Consider the following 20,355-nt stretch of genomic DNA (forward strand, 5'->3'; position numbering starts at 1 on the left):
CCAAGCCCGAAGCTTCACACCCACCAAACTAAGCCATGCACTTCCTGGAGCATGGCTGGGACCAGTAGCATCTCGGCAGTTCACTCCATCTGCTACTCCTTCAGCCTGCTTCTTAGCTGTAGGCGGCATGGCTCCTCCATGTTCTCAAAGCAATCAATGTTCTTCCCTGCTCCTGAGGAAGTCCAGGTCCTCCTTTGTCGGTGTCCTCCTCATGAAGTTGAACAAAGAGGTGCTGCGGTTGTGACATCAGCGAATTGTCCTGGTCATCGACCGTAGCGACAAGCAGGTCGTTCCCTTTTGGCCACGAGGGGACTTCTGCCTCCTTAAGACTCCTGGAAGCTGGGTTAAAACCACAGTAACCGGTCGATAAGGAAACAAAAGCCTTATTGTTTATTGAAGTGTCAGAAGGAAATGGCCAAAGTAATACCTTTTGAAGAGGCTCCTCTTCTTCACACAGTCGCAGACTGCTTTGCATTTATTTGAGGCACAATTGGCATGCACGAGCAGTTTGACCTACCGTTACAAAATCTCAGGGAGAGCAGTCTTGTTTTCTTTGGGGCTCGTATTCCCTACACATCACCAGATATAGTGTCTTCCCCAGCCCGGGAGCCTGCGAATGAAATATGCCTAACGTGAGCTGCAGTCAGACACTTCTTTATTCATCAGCATACACTCACACACTGCGCATTATCTCATACTCAACATTAGCCTCACCCTAACACCTCCCAGCATATGACGTAGTTTCTGCTCACGTGTGACATTTCTATGTTTTCAGTTTGCTTATGTGTGACACTTTTTTATCTTATGTGTGACACTATCTTGGAGTAGAGCTGAGCAATCACGTTCATAAATGTAAAAGAAATCCCTTTTGTGCAATGCAAGGCTATTAAAGGGACTTTTAAATAACTGGAACACTGTCAGTTTTCCTCCAGAGGTGCAAACTCAGGACATCAGGTGAAATTCACACCAGGGATGCCTTGGTTAACCAAAGTCAGCTGAGAAACTTCATATTACTACAGCACTAAGAAATAAGCAAAGGCCACTATTTATGATTAGCACATCATATCTACCAGGTGGATCCATGTCAAATGTGTGGTGCCTCAAGCCAGTGCAGAGTCGCACTACTCCTTTCATTGTAGGACTTTTAACTCCTACCTTATTTTAATGGTTGCTAACAACCCCATAAGCATGCTGTATATACATTGTCTGTCTTTAAGTGTATGTGAGAGGTCAGCATTTATTTATTTGGAAGACAAGCAGGTAGCACCAGGTAGGAGTTATGCCACAGAAGGTGTAAAGTATAATCCATTTTAGAAACTTTTACTTTTGTTGGTGCTAATAAGGAGTGCAGTAACTTTCAGTGCTCCTGCCCTTAACTAGAAGGCAATCATCTTGCAACTTTACAAATGGGCACAGTCATGGTAATATTAACAGCAAGCCGTATAGTGATAAAAGTGACCATGGCTAAAGATCAAGAGCAAGGTAAATGTTTTGGTTACACGCAATAACTGCCACTTAACAAACATCTTATGAGTTTACCACCCACCACCCCACAAATATACATACTGCATTATGCACAAAGATGCTATAATACTTTGGACCTGCAGCCTCAATACTTCTACTGTGATATTCACTTTGTATTACATCATAGCATTATAGGACCACCAGTCACAGCAAACACAGCTCAGTTCTTGCACTATATTGGAAGCAGTTAAAACGTTTAGCTGTTGCCAGTGCAACAGCATTATGCCATGACATAAAAAAGCTGAGATACATTGCTGTCCTGCCTAGCTACCCAGTGAAGCACCTGCCAATGTCATAAAGTGTGATACGTTCTAGGAGCACCGTGTTTTTTTACAAAAAAGCCACCAGTACATTTCATAGTGGTACTTTTGTTGTTGGTTTTCATATGGGCTTTGTCTAAAACGTCAGTATCTGTAACAAGTACAACCCAATATGCCCACGGGACAAGGATAAATATGTCTATCAATTTGTACAAAAAGTCATGTGAGACTCAGTCAGGTCCAGAGGGCTCATCCATAGGTACTAGGGCTCTCTGATACACGTAATCTCATTCAATTCAAACTTAATGATATAGGAACATTACTATAAAAAAGTAATGAATAATGTGCGTGCCGAAGGAAGCATTTCCAAACTACATGGATTGTATTCATACAAATACATACCAGGTGTTCAACTGGGAATAGGTAGTGCAGACAATGCAGTACTCACATGGTTATTATATTAATGACATTGCATACACAAAGACACCATACAAACCCCAATGGCTTGGTAATCTTTTATGTTCATGTTAGTCTAAGGAAGCTCCCATGAATTCGCAATCCCTTCATGTTAATTGTAGATGTCAACCAATTGGGGCAGTTGTGGGAAGCTGAGTTTCTGTTGCAATAACCCCCCCCCCCACTTTTTGCCAGACTACTGATGCACTTTGTCTTGATGTGCCCTGGGTCCCTGCCAATCAGGTTTCCAGGGCCTGTGTTCTTTCCCCAAAACTGTACCTTGTATCCCCAATTGGCACCTTTCTGGCCACATGTCAGGCCCTTGTAAAAGGTACCATGGGTACCAAGGGCACTGTGGCCAGGGAAGGCCTCTAGGGGATGCAGCCCTCTAGTGTGCTACCCTTAGAGGTCCTGTACTTATACACACACACACACACACTGCCATTGCAGGCTGTGTGGTGTGGTGCAGAACAAAGTAAAGAGTTGACATGGCAAACATCTCTGTGCGCCATGCCTGCAAACCACTGCCCTGGCATAGATGAGTTACCCCTCTAGCTGGCTGCACTATACCAGTAGTGAGGGTACAGGTGCATGAGCCCTGTACCCCTAAAGTGTCTAAGTCAATTCTAAGACATTGTAAGTGCAGTGCTACCATTAAGAGTACATGGTACTGGGAGTTTGTCATTATGAACTCCACAGTACCATTATTACTGCACTGAAAACTGAGAAGTTTGGTAGCAAACTTCTCAGCACATTATAAACACACTGATGCCAGTGTAGGATTTAATGAAAAATGCACCCAGAGGGTATCTTAGAGATACCCCCTGAAAAATAACCAGCCTCTGGTGGGTTCCCTGACTGGTACACACCAGCCTGCCACCACAAGACATGTCTGGACCCCTGGGGTGGGAGCCTTCACTCCCCTAGCCCAGAAACATAGCCTTTCCAGGGAGGAGGTGGTCACACTTCCCCTAGGCCAGGAAGAGCCATCTGTGGCAAGGGAGCTTCAAAGGCCTTGCAGCCTTTGTAATGCGACCCCAGCTTCTCCTGCTATCAGGAGCAGGCCCCCTTCCTGTCTCCTCTTCTTTTTGACGGAAATACAGGTGGGAAAAATTAGCCAGCCCAGAAGGTGTGCCCACCTCTGTCAAGGTGAGGTGAAACCCTCTCTTCATTGCCCGCCATCTTGCAGATGGCAGGCACTCCCCAATCAGGATTAGAGATTTTGCTCACTACCCCACAAGCGGTGAGCACACCAAGGGTGTAGTCACCCTAAGGTCAGTAGCCCATTAGCTACTGACCCCGGGACCCCTAAGCGCACCCTAACTACATTATTTAGGGGGCAGCCATGGACCAAGAAAGCAGACAAGAACCGACTACAAGAAAAGAAGAAGAAGGACCAAACAGTTGTGCTGAAGCTAACAAGAGGCCACTTACTGATTTGGCCCCAGCCCTACCGGCCTGTCCCCACCTCGAACCTGCAGAAGCAAAACTCGTTTGTGTTCTGCAGCCAGCAACCTCAAGAACCCCAAGGACCTGCCCTGCCTTCCAAACCAAAGACTTTGTCTCATGTGAACACCAGATTTTTTCACCAACAGATTTCACATCCTGCAAAGTTTGCAAGTCTGCGCCACTCTGCACCCGGCACCCAGGGCCTGAGTCTGAGTGGCCCAACACCACAAGGGGGTCTCCCCGGCGATCTAGACCCGAGATCTAGTGATCTCTGACCTGCCTCAAGCCAATGCCTGCAGCCTAAATCCGGAAGGTCCCCCCAACCGCGACCAAGAGCTGGTAAGAAGATCCAACCCGAAAAGGCACCCCTGCACCCGATGTCCCACGGCCTTTGATGGCCCAAAAGACGGTACCTAACCAACCCCCAGCATCCCAACGTACCTCTCCAAGTGCACCCAGAAGACCTTCGTCCCCGAGCCTGCAGTGTGTTTGCAAACCGGAGGCTCCCAATTGAAAGCTATAGCGTGCCTGACGCTAAAACTGCACACTGTTCCCAGTTGCCCTGGTGCCACTGAGGGTGCACCTTTTGTGCTGGCTTGAACCCCCATTTGCCCTGAGCTTAAGTCCAGGAGCTTTGCTCCCACAACCCTGTGACCTGCTCGTCAGCAGCCACCAACCGGATGCCTCCTACCCCCATTGGATAACATTGGGCCTCAGCACTCTGTACCCGGCCACCCTAGTGCCTCTGAGGGTGTACCAAGAGTGCAACCTTGACCCTGGGGGACCCCTGAGTCTACCCCAGAACACCAACTCCCACAACTGAATACTTACCCTTAAACCGATAACACTGTTTTCCTCCATAGGATAACATTGACTATTTTCCTGTGAAAAGTTTCTAAGTGTGGAGTTGCAAAATCTATAAAACCCTTTAAACTGTAACTAAATAACAAAACGCATTTACTTACCTGTTTACTGGAAATGTCCCAGTGCAGTATCCAGTTATACTGCACTGTATAAGAAAAGTAATGTGTAACGTAATATACTTGACATTCTACTAAAAAGCCAATGCAAAGTATATGTACAGTATTTCAAAAGCATTGCATTACTAGTAGCTCTACTGTAATCACATCAAAGTGCATATACAATTGCAATTCAAACTGTGTACAAACTGCATTATTACTGTAAAGTATTTATCACTTACCTGTGCCAGGCTTACTTGGTTCTAGGAAATAAAATAACTAAAAAATATTTTTTATACAAAACCAATTGGCCTGAAGTTCAGTCTTTGTGAAGTGTGATATCATTTGCTGATTGAGTGTGTACAACAAATGCTTAACACTACCCTCTGATAAAGCCTTACTGCTCGACCACACTACCACAAATAGAGAGTACGGTGCTATCTACTTTTACCTCTGCCTTCCTTTGGGGTTCCACTGGACTCTGTGCACACTATACCTCACTTTGGTATAGTATATACAGAGCCAGCTTCCTACAACGGTTTGTCGACGTTTCAACCCCAGAGTATTTGAGGGGTTTCCTAAGGACGTCATCATCCAACTAACATACCTATATGAGTAGGGAACAGAGAGCAAGAAAGCCTAAGTGCCAGTATTACCCACAATGTAGTTCAAAGATACTACACAAGCAGGGTAGTAACTACCACTTTACCAGTTACTCATTACATTGGTGTAGATACTGTGAACAATCTGTCCCCCAATCATTCTAGGACAGAATCAAAAATGTCAAGAGTTATGCCTCTGTAGTACATCACAAAATGTCCCAACTTCATATATTCAAAGCTGTGAGTACAAACCAAATTATTGGGATCAATACATTTGTATTTGACTGCCAGCACTGGGACCCCAATGCCACTCCTGACTGTGGTGTGTCTGCGAGAGGTTCACCAAGGGGTGTCCATGACAGGCGTAATTGTGGCCTGTCCACACTATATTCACCATGCCCGTCCACACCACTCTTGCACAGCAGATATGCTAATCCTGTGCGACACACCAGAGTCTTTACTAAAAGCAACTTAGTGCCTTACCAGGTGATGGTAGCACTATAAACATGTAATACTGCATTGCTGGGGAGGTCCTCCAAAGGGTCTGGCTTCACTAAGCCAAAGTGTTGATTGGATCACTCTGACTAGCTCCATGGGCTGGTGACAGTCAATAAGGGTTGCACTGGTGGCTATTAAATATTCATAAAATAGTTTACTCACCGTTGCCCTTCCCTCCAGCCTGTTTCTCTGTGGCTAACTCCTACCTCTGGGATGGGAAGCAAAGCACACTTCAGTACTATGACATGGCACCTCTGTTGTCTCAAGAAGCCACAACCCACAATCACTTGTAACATCTCAGCCTATATTGAAAACAAATTGCTTGAAAACCACATAGCTTTGGTTGCTGTCACAGCTTATGCAACCTTAAGAGCAATAACGAGCAGCTTGCAGCCGAAGCAGTAGGAAGCCTGGTACACCAGTGGGCAGTTCGTGTAAAAACCATGCAATGCCTCGGATCCCAGTAGAAAAGTGGTGTGTGTGTGTGCACACTCAAAGTCCTCTAAGTGATCAGATATAGAGCAAACATCCCGCTATAATGTCATTACACTGTATATGCAAGTGTCAAACTGATGATTTCAGGAAGATATAGGCACAAGCACTCTAACCATTCTATCTCCAAAGAAACATGAAAGACTATGACTGCAAAAGCTCCAAACAGAACGAGCCAATCAGAAGTAAAAGCTCACTGGAAGTCTCCTCGCTCCCATAAAGCTACAGCAATGCTCACAGTACTCATGGCATGTAGATTACTACAGAAGTGCCAGTGAGGGGTAGCATTGTTTTAATTTCTTTGCACTACACGCTTGCAGCTGGGTTGCTAAGGCGATCTGCATGACAAACTGATAACTGAGGAGCTGCTCAGCCCTGGCACCAAATTTAAGGGGCTAGGCGTGGAGTGTAATGGTAAAGAGGGGAGATAGAAGGAAGATAAACACTGCATAGTGTGTCCTCACTGTGAGATAATGCACATTTCTCACAGAAAAGATGTCTTTAAAAATCATACAAGCTGACACCTCTATGAACGACAAAGACATATCCATTCAGAGAAAAATGGTGTGAAATTGCTGTGTCCAAAAGACATGAACATTTTGTAATATTGATTTACATTGTTGTAATAGCCAAATCCATATCCCTTTGGAAATTCCTCTGCCAATACGGTGTGCCAGATAAGCTTGAAAGAATCGTCAGGAACTTGTACGAGGGATGAGCTGCAAGATCGTCGATGGAGGATAACTCACAGAAGCCTTCGAAGTGAGGACAAGAGCCTGCTAGGGTTGTTTGCTCTGGTACACAGTCAAAATATCGAATCTTTAATTTCGACTTACACTTATATCGAGTTGCTAATATCGAAGGGACAGAATATCCATGTCCAAAATATCGATGGCCAGAATATCGACCCTAAGGTAAGTAATATCGAAATTACTTATATCGATAGCATATATATCGATGTAAGTAATTTGATTTACTAATATGTGTTAGAAATTTTAGTTAAGTATTTAAATTAATTGTTATAATATGTGTTTAATATGTTTTTATAAATAAAAAATATATAAAAGTAAATTATATGTTTTACTACCAGAGCGGGTTGTGGGTTTTTAGGGGAATAGGGTGGGAAGTAATTTATTTGTAATTAAATAATTATATTTTAATGATTAATTTATTTTGCAATTAAATATTAATTGGCAATGAATTATTTTAATTGATTAATTGATTAATTAATTGATAATGTATATTTTTAAGTAAATTATATGTTTTACTACTGGAGCGGGTTGTGGGTTTATAGGGGAATAGGGTGGGAAGTAATTTATTTGTAATTAAACAATTATTTTTTAATGATTAATTTATTTTGCAATTAAATAATAATTGGCAATGATTTATTTTAATTGAATAATTGAATAATTAATTGATAATTTATGTATATTTTTAACTAAATTATATGTTTTACTACTGGAGCGGGTTGTGGGTTTATAGGGGAATAGGGTGGGAAGTAATTTAATTGTAATATTAACTAATTTTGGGTAAAGGAGTATTTTTAGGGTTCAGGGTCAGTTTTGGGTTTTTGGGTAAAGGGGTATTTTTAGGGTTCAGGGTCAGTTTTGGTTTTTTGGGTAAAGGGGTATTTTTAGGGTTCAGGGTCAGTTTTCAGTTTTTGGGTAAAGGGGTATTTTTAGGGTTCAGGGTCAGTTTTCAGTTTTTGGGTAAAGGGGTATTTTTAGGGTGCAGGGTCAGTTTTCAGTTTTTGGGTAAAGGGGTATTTTTAGGGTTCAGGGTCAGTTTTCAGTTCTTGGGTAAAGGGGTATTTTTTGGGTTCAGGGTCAGTTTTCAGTTTTTGGGTAAAGGGGTATTTTTAGGGTTCAGGGTCAGTTTTGGGTTTTTGGGTAAAGGGGTATTTTTAGGGTTCAGGGTCAGTTTTCAGTTCTTGGGTAAAGGGGTATTTTTTGGGTTCAGTGTCAGTTTTCCCTACTGTTGCACCCACTGGAGTGGGAATAGTAATTTTAACCCCTACGCTATCCAACACTTTCCCTACTGTTGCACCCTCTGGAGTGGGAATAGTAATTTTTACCCCTACGCTATCCAACACTTTCCCTATTGTTGCACCCTCTGGAGTGGGAATAGTAATTTTTACCCCTACGCTATCCAACACTTTCTCTACTGTTGCACCCTCTGGAGTGGGAATAGTAATTATTGTTAAGTAAGTATATATTATATATGATTTGTTAATATTTTTTTTATTAAATATGTATTATTATTTTTTTTACCATTATTAAATATATTTAAATATGTTTAAGTAATTTATAAGTATTATTTACAGTATTTTTCATGTTATTTTAAACCCCCCAAAAAACGATATATTTGACAACGATATTTTTAACATCGATATTATTTTTTCGATATTTTGGTACTTACCATGTTGTACATAGGGCGTCGATATTCTTGCAATCGATATAATTACGCCGATATTTGTGTAGGTCGAAATTCTGTCTGTCGAAATTCTGTCATAGATCCGTTTGCTCTCGCTTTTTCTCTTCCTACTGGCCATAGACTTGATCATGAAGACATCCACAGCAAGAAAAAGAAATTAGATCCAGTGGACACCTTGGATGCGGTTCGATGATCTGGACTTTGCAGACGATCTGTCCCTACTCTCTCATAGATGCACTCAGAAAGATATTTCAATAATTGTAGACAATGGTTCTTAAATTTTCCTTTGGTGTTTTTATTCGTTCCTTTAAATTTGTTTTTTCATAACAATGATTGTATTCATCTTGTTTTTCAATTATGTGCCCAATGCATTTCGGGCCTTGCCCTTTTTCAGAGGACTTTTTTCTGTAATCGGTAAAACACACAGCGTTTAACATTTCAATGGAAATCACAATATCATTTTTAGTTGATGCTTGAGAAGATATCATCACTGGTAAATACCTTATATCCCAAAGTGAGAGTCTTAAGTAAGAAGTGGTGAATGGTGTCACTCAATAAAGTTTTGTTGAAACGAATGCGTACACAGAAGTTGTGATGTGAAATACAAACTCAAAAATAAACTGCGAAAGAAACCGTGACGTTGAACGCAGTTGCAAGTGTGGTTAGTTTGTAACGTATGATAGTGTTTTTTGTATTTGATCCTCAGGTTTTTTTAAAATCAGAAGTACTCGTTTCCATAATCAGCTTTTATGAGTCTACTGACAACACGTGTAAGTGTTCTGGTTTGAAGTAGCCTTTTGAACACCAGGGACATACAGTGCACTTTCGGATGGTCAGTTTAGAGCAACGTGATATCTTATGTTGATTCTTTGTCAGGGTTTCTTTCGCAGTTTATTTTTCGGAGAAAACCATGACGAACATCAAAAAATGTGTCAAAATGCACGTTATGTTATGATAAGGTGGTTTTCTTGGTCTACCACATTGTTGCTGATTGAGTAAATCGCAAACCTGATTTAATGTCAGCTATTGTCAATCCTCCATTACCTTGGAATAAAGACAAAGTTAAGTCTTTCCTGGGCGTATGCAAATTTAATTTAAAATTCATAAGAAATTACTCTGAAAAGGAATAGCCCATGCAACTTATGATCAAAAAAGATGTGGACTTTGTGTGGAACAAGAGATACATCTAGAGTATGCAAAAACTAAGAAGAAGTTGCATTGCTCCCAATTGTTGAAGTCATTTAATAAGATACTCCATTCTTTTGTAACTTTTGATGCCAGACAAATAGGACTAGGAGCGGTGCTGAGTCAAATGGCACCTGATGATGATCGTCAAATTGCCTTTGCTTCGCGCAAGTTAAGAGGACCTAAAACGAAGTACTCTGTGATAGAATGAGAATTACTAGTTTGTGTGGGGGTTCTGGCCAAATTCAAAAATTCCACATTATGACTGATCATAAGCCACTGGTGAGTATACTTACCAAATGTAATTCGGGCAAGATATCACCATGCATTATGAAATTGGCATGTAAGTGATACCTTCCAGTGAAATCCAATATCACTGCAAATGTTTTATCCCACATGCAGTGTGATGTAAGCAAGGAAGATAACATGTATGGAATGAAGATGATGCCTGAAATTCTTTCATTCTATTACTTTCTCACTTTCTCCTCCCTCATACGGTACAGGACTGTGCCCTACTGTATTATAATGCTTTGTTTCTAAAATGTACCTTTACACTTAACGATTTACTTGATTATTAAATTCCCTGTCCGGCTGGACAAGGGACAGAAATATATAGTAGCCTTTTGGGGTCTATATAATATTTTTGCATTAATTCCTTTATGTTGAGGACCTTTTGTTTCCTTTAAAAACTCATTCTATTTGGATCGCACACACCAGTACCGAGTGGATGACCAACTCTTTGTTGGTTACGTGGGCGCTAAGAAGGGACGGGCAGACACAAGCGGACCATCTCTCGGTGGCGCGTCTTGTGTAACAAGGCATGTTACTCCCTAGCAAGGAAGGAGCCTCCTGTTGGGCTGAGGGCCCATTCCACTCGGGCCACGGCGGCTACCACTGCCCTGGGTCGGGGAGTCCCCTTGCAGGACATTTGTCAGGCAGCTACCTGGACCTCGCTGCACACGTTCGCAAGACTCTACTGTCTGGACAGCCAAGTCTGGAGGGATGGCTTCTTTGGCCGTTTCGTCCTCCAGGACTTTCTGGTGTGATTATTGGTTTGCAGACCCACCACCGGGGTTGGTATTGCTGGGGTATCTATTCTAAGGTAAGGAATCTAATACTAACCTGTTTCTTTCAGATGAACAAGTTACTTACCTTCGGTAAAGATATATCTGTAAGAAACAGTAGTTAGTATTAGATTCCTTACCGCCCCACCCATCCTCCTCGTTCTGCGAACAGATATCTAGAGTTAAGGTCATCCCCTTTCAGGGCCCTAGTTTCATGGCACCAGTGTTGGTTTTTGACATGGCTCTGCGTTTTTGGCGCGGAAAAGCTGTGTCTAAGAACTGACGTCAGCACGCGAAGGCGGTGTCTAAGTACTCCGACGATGTCATCACGGAGCCCACGACGCCGACGACGGACGCGGCGCCGCAGACGACGCCTACCGACGCGCAAGGGTACTGCTACACAAAAATTTCCGGATCCAGTCTTCCGCCTGGGGATATTCTAAGGTAAGGAATCTAATACTAACTACTTTTTCTTACAGATATATCGTTACCGAAGGTAAGTAACTTGTTCAATGGGTGGGCAAAGGAGAGAGGAATGAATGTGACCCTGCGGCCCTATTGGAAGGTAAAGGATGAGTAGACAATTGGGAATAATGTCTACATTAGAAACAATTTGTTGGTTGTACCTATTTTGTTTAACCATACCTAATTGCCATAGCTCAAGATGGTCACATAGGCATGACAGGTACTAAAATAAATTTAAGAAAGAAATACTGGTGGCCAGCTGTGGATTGTGTCATAGACATGTATTTTGCATGAATGCTATTTGTGTAAGGAAGCTGACAAAACTATTATGGTATGTTCAAGTCTACTTTCCTTAGTTACATTACTGATAGGCCATGGCAGAAATTTGGGATTGATCTGATGAGACCAATGTAAAAATTAACTGCTGAAATGCGTTATGCCATACACATAATAAATTACTATGGCAAGCGGTTTGAGTTGGAATTCAAGATTATCCCACAACAAGTACAGGATTTTCTTTAAAGAAACTTTCTTCAGGGAAGGTGTTCCCAAAAAGTAATAATGGTGCACAATATAGATCTACATAAATGTCAAGATTTTTAAATTCTTGTGGCATCACCCATTGAAAGTCATCCCTATATCATCCACAAAGTAATTGGCAGATAGAATGCTCCAATCGCATTAATATGTCCATACAGTTAGTATTCAAAAGCAACATACCTGTGAAGAATGTCTTAAGAACTTGCCCTTCGGTTTACCATACCTCTCCTCATAATGTGACTGGTAGAAACCCCTTAGGACTATCAAGACAGGGGCGGCCTTAGGCATGTGCAAGCTGTGCACTTGCACAGGGCCACCAAACCCCAGGGGCCGCCACGCCAATATATATCCCTAATATAATAATCCTCTGAGGATGGATACATATTTGCGTGGCTGCCCCTGGCAGGGATTTGGCGGCCTCCGGCTCTGTTCCACTTCCAAACACCCTGAGCCCCTTCTTCACTGGCCTCTGCACCTGCATTCCTCCTGGTTCCTGATTGGCGTCTTTTTTTCCCTACCCACAGCTGGCCCGCTGGTACAGACGTTTATAACATTGCAAGCAAAATGAAGAGAATTCGAGTACACAAATCTGGTTATTAGAAATGAAAGAGAAAAGCGACTCAGGAAGGAGCAATCCTGAACTTTGTCACCCAAGGGAAACCTACAGATGGAGAATCCTCCAGCCCGAGTACTGCTTGATGCAGTAGGTAAAACATTCGATATGGTATCAATATCAATGTTTCAGGGCAAAAGAGGCCACTGATTCTTTCTCTGTGGGGGGGGCTGTGGGTCCGGGGCCCCTGTCATGGCCCTGGCACTGCAGCCGTCTGTGCCAGTCCCTCACGTCGCGTGTCACAATACCCTCCTCCTCCTAAATGTTATCGTTATGAGACGAATTTGGAAGGGTAGGAGCAGCCGCAGGTACTGGTCATCTAACGCCTTTCTGGATGTTTTATTAAAACACCTTCCTGAGCTCCAGGGGGCTCTGCCCCGCCCGGACCCCCTCTTCCGGGGCCCCCTACCTATGCTCCCTGCCCAGGGCTGCTATGAGCCTAGAGCCGCCTGTGATCAAGAGGAAGGCTTCTTGCAACCAAACTGCAACCTCCTTGGTTTAAGAGAGTCACAAGATATCTCTTTTGATGAAACCTATACTGTGAATGGTTGAGAGAAAACAATCTAAATGAAACAGTACTATAATCAAAGGAAGGGTGTGACTCAGATTAAAAAGGTTTTGGGTATGTGGTCAGAATCAGAGGCCTGCATAGTAAATTGAGTGTTAATACGTTAGGTAGTTCCTTCCAGGTGATAAAATCGTTTAGTTCAGCCCTGAAACACGAAAATGGAAGTTGGTGGAACAGTTCACACGCTGAACGGGTCTTACAACCTAATATGTCATCAAATACCTGTGCTGATGACAGAAACACTGGAACCTTAAACTGTGACCCTAGTAATGTATCTACTCATTGCTATCCACAAGGAACTGTAACATTAGAATCCAGTGCGAATGCATCCTAAAATGTTATAAGAACTCCATCAAATGTTCCTAATGATCATCAGATTGTGTTGGGTGGGCGAACATCACGTAATGTTGGAATGCCAGTCAAGTTCAAGGATTATGTAATGATTGAATTCTTTTAAGAGAGGGAGAACATTTAATATTGATATGTATTATTTAAATATGCCTACCTGATAAATGAATTGCCGGGCACTGACTAGGTCTGCGCTGTTGAGTGTTGTGACGATTGGGGTAGCAGGCGATTAATGGTATTCTGAGGGAAGACATTTACAACACCAGTCAATAAACTTTGTGCTCTTACCTAAGACTTGTGTGGTCATTAGAAATGTACATATTTCATTTTATACAGACACTTTTATTACCCCTACATCCCTTTGTCCTCATCACATTCATTACTAATGAGGCAACTGGGGAAGAACAAAGCAAGAGGATCCTAAAGTGCAAGCCACACCCACCCATACTGAGAACCATAAAGGTGCAGATACTTCCAGGCTCCTATTTTGTTTTCCTGTTTGGCTGGTATGAGGTCACAGCACATCTTTGGCGGTCTCAAACCCTACTACTTTGGGATAAATACCTAATCTGCTGGTTTGTTGAATCCTTCTTTGACGAATCATCGTGGTGATGAGGTCTGCCTGGGTGACTTCTATCCTACAAACCTGTTATGTAAACTCACTGGGTATTTCGGTATTATGTATGCCCCACTTCATGATCTGTGGCACTCTTGTGGGGTCAGCAGAGGGAAACACCTGTACTCCTGGGCATACACATTATATTCTTAATTGTTCATGTGCAAGGGAGCAGAATTGGAGGACATATGCGCATCCCTTCTGTTTGGACATGTTGTGCTTGCAATCCTTTTCCCAGTTTAAATGGACCTGCAGGTAAGAGTGTTTATTATTTTGATCATGGTATTTGCTCTATTTTTGCCATGATCTCTCAAAGATGGGAAAGCATACAGATAAGAGGAGGCATGCATCTCCCTCTTCCCCTTCTTGCTCTCCTGACTGTGCCTCTCCTCCTCTCTTCCTCACCAGCAGCAACATAGGCAAGCGACCCTTCACCCTTTATGGGCAGGTTGCTCCCTGCGCCGCATAGCACCACCTGTGTGACCGTGCCCTTGAGCCCCAGCTGCCGCTGCTGAGTAGAGTTTGAGGCCCTCCTCCATCCGCAGGCTAACACCTGCTCCTCATCCCTGGTGGCCAGTGGTAGGCTGCAGGTTTGCTGTTGTAACTGTATTGCTTTTGTTTCAATTGTTTATTTGTTGTGTTTCATTCCTCCTTCTCCCTCGTGTATTATTTCTGTGACCTGTGATCTTTTTGCCTTCTGTATCCTTTACCGTTCCTACCCCTGTTTTTTCCCGCTGCTGCGTCCCCTGCGGGCCCGTCCGCGCCTGGACTGCACCCAGTGCCAGATTCCCTGGCCCCCATGAACGCCACGATGTCTGACACCTCTACGATGCCAGCACCCTCCATGCACTCAACACCAGAGCATCACACACCTGTTTCCTTGCTGCCCGAAGCGCACCCAAGGACCCTTCTCCTGCCGAAACTGCATCTTCACCAGCATCCGACCCGCCAAACCACCCACCCTGAAAGAACGCAACCACCTCAGATGCATTCTTCTCAGCACCCGCTCCACCCGCAAACACGCCATCGAACTCTGGGACCTAATCGAATTAACCACCTCAGACGTCTCCTTCCACACGGAAAACTGGATGAACCCCTCCACAGCACCCGACATCGCCATAGCCATCCTGGATGGCTACAAGATCACCCGCAGGGACAGCACCAACAGAACAGGAGGAGAAATCACCATTGTCCACAGGAACACTCTCATAGTCTCGACCAACACTGACGACATCCTCAGCACCGCCGAACACCTGCACTTCCAGATCCACACTGATCCCAACACCACCCTCAGAGGAACCCTCGTTTACAGATCCTCCGGACCCCAGCCACAGTTCAGTGACTCCATCGCCAACTTCGTCAGTACACACGCCCTTGCCTCCACAGACAACATCCTCCTCAGGGACCTGAACTTCCACCTCGAGAACAACAACAACACCAACTCCACCACATTGATCAACAACCTCGCCAACCTCAGACTCAGACAGCACGTCACAACACCCACCCTCTCTGCCGGCCACACGCTTGACCCCATCTTCTCCGCAAGCTCCCACGTCTCCTTCAGCCACACCACTGAACTCCATTGGACCGACCATCGCTGCATCCACTTCACCTTCCGGAAACCCACCACGCACGACCCCACCCAACAAATCCCTCGCCGCTGCTGGAGCAAAGTCACCGAAGACCAGCTAACTACCACCCTCGCCCGGAGCCCATCCCCGACCCTGACACCGTCGCCCGCAACCTCAGACAGTTGATCGACGACTGCGCCAACACCCTTGCCCCGATCAAGAAACCCTCCAACAGACATACTAGCAAGAAAGCCAGCTGGTTCACTGAGGACCTCCAGGCCTCCAAGCAAACTTGCAGAAAACTAGAGAAGAAATGGCACCGTGACCCGACACCAGACAACTAGGCAGCCCACTAGAACGCCACCCGCAGACACCATCACCTCATCAGATCCGCCAAAAGGGCCTCCTTCAAAGACCACCTAGACGACAATGCACATAACAGCAAAGTGCTCTTCAACATTGTGAAGGAACTCTCCAACCCCAGCTCCAACACCAACGACATCCCAGCTTCGCAAGACCTGTGCGACTACCTTGCCACCTTCCTCCATCGCAAGATTGTAGGCATCCACGACAGCTTCAACATCACGACCGCCCCGACAGCCACTGAGACCTTGGTCCTCACGGCCACCATCCGCACTGATCCCCTGCTCTCCTGGACCAACATAAGCGACACTGCACCATCAAAATCATGAACACCATCCACTCTGGATCTCCGGCAGACCCATGCCCACACCACATCTTCAACAATGCCAGCTCCACCATCGCACCCCATCTCCCCAAGGCCATCAACATCTCCTTCGAGATAGCGACCTTCCCGGAGAGCTGGAAGCAGGCCGAGATCAACGCCTTACTCAGAAAACCCAAGGTTGAACCTAAGGACCTCAAGAACTTCTGGCCCATCTCCCTGCTCCCATTCCCAGCGAAGGCCATAGAGAAGACTGTCAACAGACAACTGACCCGCTACCTCGAGGAGAACAACATCCTGAACCCATCCCAGTCCGGATTCCGCAGCAGCCACAGCACCGAAACTGCCCTCATTGCCGCGACCGATGACATCAGAGCCCTGCTGGACCACGGCGAAACCGTAGCCCTCATCCTCCTGGACCTGTCAGCCACCTTTGACACTGTCTGCCACCGCACCCATCTCACACACCTCCACGACGCTGGTATCCGAGACAAGGCTCTGGACTGGACCACCTCCTTCCTCTCCGGCAGAACCCAGAGCGTCTGCCTCCCCCCTTTCCGCTCCAAAGCCACCAAGATCATCTGTGGCGTACCCCAGGGCTCATCCCTCAGCCCAACTCTGTTTAACATCTACATGGCACCGCTCGCCCAAGTCGCCCGTCGGCACGACCTCAACATCATCTCTTACGCCGATGACACCCAGCTGATCCTCTCCTTCACCAAGGACCCCCCTCACCGCCAAAACCAACCTTCACGAAGGAATGAAGGCCGTCAATGAATGGATGAGGAACAGCTTACTGAAGCTGAACTCGGACAAGATGGAGGTCCTCATCCTCGGATCCACCCTTTCAGCCTGAGATGACTCCTGGTGGCCGAATGCACTGGGAACCGCTCCAACACCCACCGACCACGCAAGCAACCTAGGGGTCACCCTTGACTCCACCCTCTCCATGACTAAACAGGTCAACGCCGTCTCCTCCTCCTGCTTCAACATCCTCCGCATGCTCCACAGGATCTACAAGTGGAGCCCCACTGAAATGAGAAGAACGGTCACTCAGGCCCTCGTCAGCAGCAGGTTGGACTACAGAAACGCCCTCTACGCAGGAGCCTCGGCCAAACTCCTGAGACGGCTCCAATGCATCCAGAAAGCCTCTGCTCACCTGATCCTCGACATCCCTCGCCACAGCCACATCACACCCCACCTGAGAGACCTGCAGTGGCTCTTGGTCAACAAGAGGATAACCTTCAAGCTCCTCACCCACGCACACAAGGCACTCCACAACACCGGACCAGCGTACCTCATCAGACGACTCAGCTTCTAAACCCCCACCCGCCAGCTCCGCTCCGCCGACCTCGCCCTCACCACAGTTCCCCGCTTCTGAAGAGCAACCTTCGGAGGCAGATCGTTCTCCCACCTCGCCTCCAAGACCTGGAACACCCTCCCCATCCACCTGCGTCAGACCCAAGATCTGCTGACCTTCAGAAAACTCCTCAAGACCTGGCTTTTCGAGAAGTAGCAGCATTACACACCCCAGCGCCTTGAGATCCTCATAGGTGAGTAGTGCGCTTTACAAATGATATGATTGGTTGATTGATTGCACTGGGCGGTGCAAATCCCACTGCAACAATCCATACATCCTATTCTTGGTGTTCTATCAGTTATCCTGCATTGGCAAAAAAGACCTTTAGCTTTTGCTTTGGCTTTTCAGCCAAAAACTTGCACGCGTTCCATTGCCTTCAATGGCAAAGCGTGCACGTCTGGCGATTCACTTGCGGGAGCGAGCGCCGCCATATGGTTGCAATTATCGCTCTTGCAAGGGAATTGCGCAGATCCCCTCCTCTCCCCTGCTGGGCCGCGCGCGTACCTCCCCCTGCAGCCTGGCGCGCTTGTTTTTTTTTTTGCTGCTCCACTCGAGACGGCTCTATGGAAACACTTGGGTGTGAGAGAGGTGGCGGCGGTGGGGGCTAAGCAAAGGGAAGCGAGGTCGGGCTCCCCAGGGACCTTGCACCTCCGTCAATATTCAGAATCTTGGATATGAGACGCAGCAGGAGTTATCAATCTCACTTTGGTTCTCGGAGGGTCTTCATTTGTTAGTGTGGGATGTGAACAGAGATGTTCAGATGCATTCGCTGATTCGTCAAAACAGATTTAAGCGCTGCAGAATTCGTACGCACTCTTGTCGCGGCAATTTCGTCTCTACTAAAGGAGAGAGATGTACGCCCTCAAACTTCTGTGTTCAGCACATACACAATGCCAGATATGGGGCAGATAGCAGAGTGCCCGTTCCAGCCTATTTTTACGAGTAGGGCCATCTCTCACAGAACAGAGACAGTCCACTCAGCTGTAGATTACGCATACATGGGCAGTTGGTCTTACGACACTACAGAAAACTGACTCAATTTTTCTGAAAATGCTACCTGTTTGATAGATGCAGTAATTCCCTTCGGACGTCAAAAGCCATAGCTAGACAAGCTTTTGCATGGCTGGATTTGCGACAGAAGCCATAAAACATCTGCAGGTGCGTTGGCGATGAGAGTGCTGCGTGTAATGACAATATCCAAAGTCAGAGATATTCAGTCCACAACATTTCACACACATGCCACCATTTAGAAGTTTTCATTGCAGGTCATATTTCCCAGGGTAAAAATGACACGGAAATGTTGGTCGCAAAAAAGATAAGGCAATTATTGATTCTTTTTTGTCTTCAGCTGGGTTTTTGTTGCCCTTTCTCTAAGATTTGTTTATGCCAACATGCATAAGGAGCGAGCCTGATTTAGCAAATGCAAAGTAATTATTTGGTTGTTCTGTTTAGGGTTGCTATGGGTTTGATATATTCCATTAGAACATTATATAGGTAACTCAACCACTTTGAAATTGACAGAGTGTGTCCAAAAATCTAGAAAGGGTTTCTGAAAGTAACTCCGGCACCCTCGTGTCAACTCCAATGTCAACCTGACTATGATCAGGTATGACTTCTAAATGATTGATCTGGCTGTGGCAGATTACTCTGTAATTGCCCTCAGCCGACCACAAATGCATCACAGGCACTGTGCTTTGAAAACCCCAAGAAAGTCCTCCAGAGCAACACAGTAAAGTTAGTGTCAGTTCCCAACTACTTCCTTCCTTATTCAACCCAAAATTAAACAAGCATTGGCATAACCAATAGGTCTTGCCTTTGGGACCTTATAAGTGTCCAGTTATCCAGCACAATATCCTTGGTGCAACAACATTAAGTGTTGCATGACTAAACACTTATAAGGTCCCAAAAGCGAGACCTATTGGCTATGCCAATGCTTGTTTAAAATTCTGGTCAGTCCAAAATATCCCTATTACTACTTTCTGCTATAGATCCTTTTCGATCAAATGCTTTCGAGTGCACTTCTCCAAATACCACATTTTATATTATTTTTACATTCCATTTCTATAGAATTTTTTTTCACAACACACATGCATCGAATTGCAGTATTATTGGGTCTACAAGTGTATGACGTATTTAATAATCTGTACCAACATGTGTTACATGGTTCTACATTGCTAGGATTACATTTCTCCAGTAGAAACCTCAGGCAGGGCCGGCTCTAGGCTCATGGTGGCCCTGTGCAGGGAGCGTAGGTGGGGGCCCCAAAAGAGGGGGTCCGGACGGGGCGGAGCTCAGGAAGGTGTTTTAATAATACGTCCAGAAAAGTCGTTAGATGATTGACCAGTACCTGCGGCTGCTCCTACCCTTCCGAATTTGTCTCAGAACGATACAATTTAGGAGGAGGAGGGCATTGTGACACACAACATGTGGGACTGGGCGCACAGACAGCTGCAGTGCCAGGGCCATGAAAGGGGCACCGGATTTGGAATTTGTTGGGTAAACAAAGATCTAGGTGTCTACAGTCTAATCCCCTGCAATAAACTATTTTAAAGTGAAGCCTGCTCGAGAGAAAACAAAGTATAATTAGAGGAGGTATAACACAGCAATATATGGTAGACACTCGAGCACAAGAACAAACGTTACGTTTGTAGGTAAAGGCAATGGTGA

The sequence above is a fragment of the Lissotriton vulgaris genome, chromosome 3_2 (genome assembly GCF_964263255.1).
Source record: "Lissotriton vulgaris chromosome 3_2, aLisVul1.2, whole genome shotgun sequence".
NCBI lineage: Eukaryota > Metazoa > Chordata > Amphibia > Caudata > Salamandridae > Lissotriton > Lissotriton vulgaris.